Source organism: Arachis ipaensis, chromosome B1 (assembly GCF_059453495.1).
Source record: "Arachis ipaensis isolate K30076 ecotype BB chromosome B1, ASM5945349v1, whole genome shotgun sequence".
Classification (NCBI taxonomy): Eukaryota; Viridiplantae; Streptophyta; class Magnoliopsida; order Fabales; family Fabaceae; genus Arachis; species Arachis ipaensis.
In genome coordinates, this window is record NC_142436.1 from 46,733,002 (window position 1) to 46,738,429 (window position 5,428).

Sequence of the window (5,428 nt, forward strand, 5' to 3'; positions counted from 1 at the left end):
TAGCATCATCCTCCAATAAGATCTTGTGCATGCATCTTGCTGGGCTAATGCCCTTAAGATCACTTATGGACCACCCAAGAGCTGTCTTGTGTGTCCTCAGCACCTGAATTAGCGCTTTCTCTTCCTGTGGATTTAAAGCAGAGCTTATGATCACCGGAAAAGTGTCACCTTCTCCCAGAAATGCATATTTCAGGGATGGTAGTAGTGGTTTGAGCTCGGGTTTAGGAGGCTTATCCTCTTCCTGAGGAATTTTCAGAGGTTCTTTTATTTTCTCTGATTTTTCCAGATCAGGTTGAACATCTTTAAAGATGTCCTCTAGCTCTGATTCGAGACTCTCAGTCATATTGATCTCTTCCACCAAGGAGTCAATAATATCAGTGCTCATGCAGTCATTTGATTTATCTGGATGCTGCATAGCTTTGATAACATTTAACTTGAACTTATCCTCATTGACTCTCAGGGTCACTTCCCCTTTTTGGACATCAATGAGAGTTCGTCCAGTTGCTAGGAAAGATCTTCCTAGAATGAGAGTTGCACTCTTGTGCTCCTCCATTTCCAGCACTACAAAGTCAGTGGGAAAGGCAAATGGCCCAACCTTGACGATCATGTCCTCAATTATGCCTGATGGATATTTAATGGATCCATCAGCAAGTTGAAGACATATCCGGGTTGGTTTGACTTCTTCAGTCAAGCCAAGCTTTCTAATAGTGGATGCAGGTATTAGGTTGATACTTGCTCAAAGGTCACATAGAGCTGTCTTGGTACAAGCACCCTCTAATGTGCATGGTATCATAAAGCTTCCTGGATCTTGAAGCTTCTCTGGTAAGCTTTTCAGAATGACTGCACTGTATTCTTCAGTGAGAAACACCTTTTCAGTTTCTCTCCAATCCTTCTTATGACTTAAGATCTCTTTCATGAACTTAGCATAAGATGGTATTTGCTCAAGTGCCTCTGCAAATGGGATCTTTATCTCAAGAGTCCTGAGATAGTCTGCAAAGCGGGCAAATTGTTTATCCTGTTTCGCTTGGCAGAGTTTCTGAGGATAAGGCATCTTGGCTTTATATTCTTCAACCTTAGTTGTTGCAGGTTTATTCCTTACAGAGGTGGTTGGAAAAGCCTTCTTAGAGGGGTTACTATCAGCACTTGCAGGTGTCTGATCCCTCATTGGCGTTTGAACGCCATGATTGGGTGCTGGATGGGCATTTAACGCCAGCTTCCCACCCTTTTCTGGCGTTTGAACGCCAGAAGTGGGCATCCACTAGGCGTTTAACGCCAATCTTTCACCCTTTTTCTGGCGTTTGAACGCCAAAATTATTCCTCTCTGGGCTCTTGCTGTCCTCAGAGGGATTTTGGATAGTGGTTTGGTCATCCTCTTTCAGTTGTTCCTTTCTTGGCTTTCTGCTACTTTGAGCTGATTTATTCAATGTCTTCCCGCTCCTTAATTGGACAGCTTGGTATTCTTCTGTTATCTGTTTAGATAGCTGCTGCTTGTCTGATTCAATTGTGCTTCCATATTCTTGTTAGCATTTTTAGTGTCTTGGAGCATCTCTTTAAATTCTGCTAATTGTTTTGTCACAAGGAGTAATTGCTGATTAAGTTCAATAATCTGTTCTTGAGGATTAGGATCAGTAGTTACTACCCTAGCCTCTTCTTTTATAGAGGATTCACTGCTTGAGTACAGATGCTGATTTCTAGCAACCGTATCTATGAGTTCTTGAGCTTCTTCAATCGTCTTCCTCATGTGTATAGATCCACCAGCTGAGTGATCTAGAGACATCTGAGCTTTTTCTGTAAGCCCATAGTAGAAGATGTCTAACTGTACCCACTCTGAAAATATTTCAGAGAGGCATTTTTTCAGCATCCCTCTGTACCTCTCCCAAGCATTATAAAGGGATTCATTATCCTCTTGTCTAAAGCCTTGGATGTCCAGCCTTAGCTGTGTCATCCTTTTTGGAGGGTAAAATTGATTCAGGAATTTATTTGATAACTGTCTCCATGTTCTTATGCTTGCTGTGGGTTGGTTATTTAACCACCTCTTAGCTTGATCTTTTACAGCAAATGAAAACAGTAATAATCTATAGACATCCTGATCCACTTCTTTATTACGTACTGTGTCAGCAATTTGTAAGAACTGTGCCAGAAACTCAGTAGGTTCTTCCTGTGGAAGACCGAAATACTGGCAATTTTGCTGCACCATGATAATGAGCTGAGAATTTAGCTCAAAACTGCTTGCTTTAATGGGAGGTATACAGATGCTACTCCCATATGCAGCTGTAATGGAGTTAGCATATGACCCCAGAGTCCTTTTGGACTGTTCACTTCCACTTATGTCCATGATGGAGAAAAGAGAATTGATATGAATTGCAATGAAATTATATTTTAAAAATTTTTTTATTTAATTAAAAGTAACTGAATAAAATAAAATGAAATAAATGAAGAATAAAATAAAAATTTTCAAAAATTAAGAAAAAAAAGTAAAAAAAAAAGACAAATAAATAATTCGAATGCTAAAATGGCTAATTAATTAAAAAGATTTGAAAAATTCTGGATATGATTTTCAAAAATTAGAAGAAAATGGAATAAAAGCAAATTGAAAACTAAATTAATTAATTAATTAAAAAGATTTTGGAATTAGCAATCAAAAAGATATGATTGAAAATTATTTTGAAAAAGATATGATTGAGAAGATATGATTGAAAAAATTAAAAAGATTTGATTTTTGAAAAAGATTTGAAAAGATCAATTTTTGAAATTAGAATTTTTGACTTGACTAAAAAGAAAAGATATGATTTTGAAAATCTTTGACTACTTTAATGCCAAATTTCGAAAATTATGAGTAAAATAAAGAAAAGATATTTTTTTATTTTTGAATTTTAATGAGGAAAGAGAAAAACAACAAAATGACACTAAACTTAGAAATTTTAGATCAAAACAAAGGGAACAAACAAGAAAACTTTGAATGTCAAGATGAACACCAAGAACACTTTGAAGATCAAGATGAACACCAAGAACAAATTTTTGAAAAAAAATTTTAGTAAATAAAAGCACAAAACACACCAAACTTAAAATTTTTAGAAAATCAAACACAACTTTTCGAAAATTTAAAGGAAAACACAAAGAAGACACCAAACTTAGAATTTTTAAAGATCAAGAAAGAACTAAGGACATGCAATTTCGAAAAATTAAAAGAAAATAAAATCATGCAATTGACACCAAACTTAAAATATAAAACTAAACTCAAATAAAAGACTCTAAACCAACAAAAATAAAATATTGCTAATCTAAGTAACAAGAATAACCGTCAGTTGTCCAAACTCGAACAATCCCCGACAACGGCGCCAAAAACTTGGTGCACGAAATTACAATCACACTTTTGCAACTCCACACAACTAACCAGCAAGTGCACTGGGTCGTCCAAGTAATACCTTACGTGAGTAAGGGTCGATCCCACGGAGATTGTCGGTTTGAAGCAAGCTATGGTTATCTTGTAACTCTTAGTTAGGATATTAACAATTCTCAGATTTAATTGTAAAAAGTAAAAGAACATGAAATAAATACTTGTTATGCAGTAATGAAGAACAGGTTGAGGCTTTGGAGATGCTTTGTCTTCTGAATCTCTGCTTTTCTACTATCTTCTTCTTCATGCACGCAAGACTCCTTCCATGGCAAGCTTTAAGTTGGGCATCACCGTTGTCAATGGCTACTTTCTGTCCTCTCAGTGAAAATGTTCCAAATGCGCTGTCACCGCACGGCTAATTGTAAGACCCAAAACCTTTGAAAAAGGGCCATCATTAGCTAATTTCAAATTCAGTGTTTCTGTAGCTTTAATTTCGGAAATTTCTCTATTAAAGAAAATTAAAGCAAGTTTTGATTTATTGAATTTGAAATAAATTGAGATTATTATCCAACTTTACAATTTTTGGATTATTTTCTATATTCAAATTATAAAGTTGGTAGTTGTAAAATAATAAGGATTTCTATATGATTTGGATTAAATAATTAATATTTTAAATATTAATACTACTGTTTTGAGAAAATAAAGGATTTAATTATATTATTTCTAATCATTTGAGTTAGACATTTTATTGAAAATAATTTGTAAAAGTAATGAGCAAATAGTATTTTCTATATACAATTAGTGTTGGATTTAGTTTGGGTTTCAATTACTACATTATTCCCAATTTTATTTGAAATTACCAAAGTACCCTTAACCCTAAGTTTCAAAAACATGAAACCCTAATCTCTAACCCTAATAGCCACCGAGCCTTTCCCCCCAAACACCCAGCAACGGCAGCAGACACACACAAAGTTTCCTTTTTCTCTGAAAGAACGAAAAAGAAAGAAGAATGGGGGTAAGGGGAAGGGGCCGCGAAATAAGGGAGAATGAGAGGAAGACTCGCGCCGGCGTGCTGGTCCCGCCGCCATCGCACCGCCGTCCTGCTCAACGCTGTTGTCCCATCTTGCCACGCCGTCGTGCCACGCCTTGAGGGCTGTCACGCAAGGGAAGAGAGAAGAGAGCGTGCCGACGCGTCCTGCCATCAACCCACGTCTCGCCGTCGCACCACCGTCCCCGTGCCGCCGTCATTCGGTCCATCCGCAAGTCGCCGAACCAGGCTAAGAGAAAGGGAGACGCGCGAAGGAGAGAACGGATCTGAGGCCGAGCTGAGGTCCAACCACCGCGTTGGAGTCCTTCCGCATCGCCGCCGGAAAGACCTCGCTACCGCAGTGGTTGTGGTCCATTGTATGGCCGCCGGAGCAAACCGCCTTGGCTGCTGAAACCACCGCCGGTAGGGGTCTTTGCAGTTGGTTTCGCAATCCTTCCTGTTCCTGGTTCTCATGGTCATGACGTTGTTGTGTAGTAACGGTTATCGTGATCGGAAGTCGTCGTCGCTGCCACTTGAGGTGGCTGCCGCTGAACCGGTTCAGAGGCCGCCACTGTTCCGGTTCAGCCGTTCCTCCTTCGGTTCGGTAAGCATTTTCGATTTTAAAGCCCTTTAGTTGCTGTTCTGTTATCATACGTTGAGGTTGTGGCGTTAATTGCTATACGATTGAGTTTCGGTTGTTGTATGTTGCGATTAGAGTTGTTGAGATTGTTGCGAAAGTGGCTGGGAGCTGAGGTTTTGGTTGCCGTCAGTTTGGGTTGAGGCGGAAAGGACTTGATGAGGCGTTTGGGTTATGGAATTGCGTTTTGAGGTAGGGGCGCTTTCCGAAAACTATATTTTGTATATTGGAATTATTACATATGGGTACTGATGTGAGGATGTGTATTTGGTGATTGTATCAGTCCTATGTATTGTTTGGTTGTTTTGTATGAATTATGGGTGTTTGTTTGACTCGACTGTTGTGTGGCTTTGTGAAACGAAATGCTTTTGAAATTGATTCTTTTAAAGCTTTGAGATCGAGTTGAATCCGTTGGAAATTGATTTGA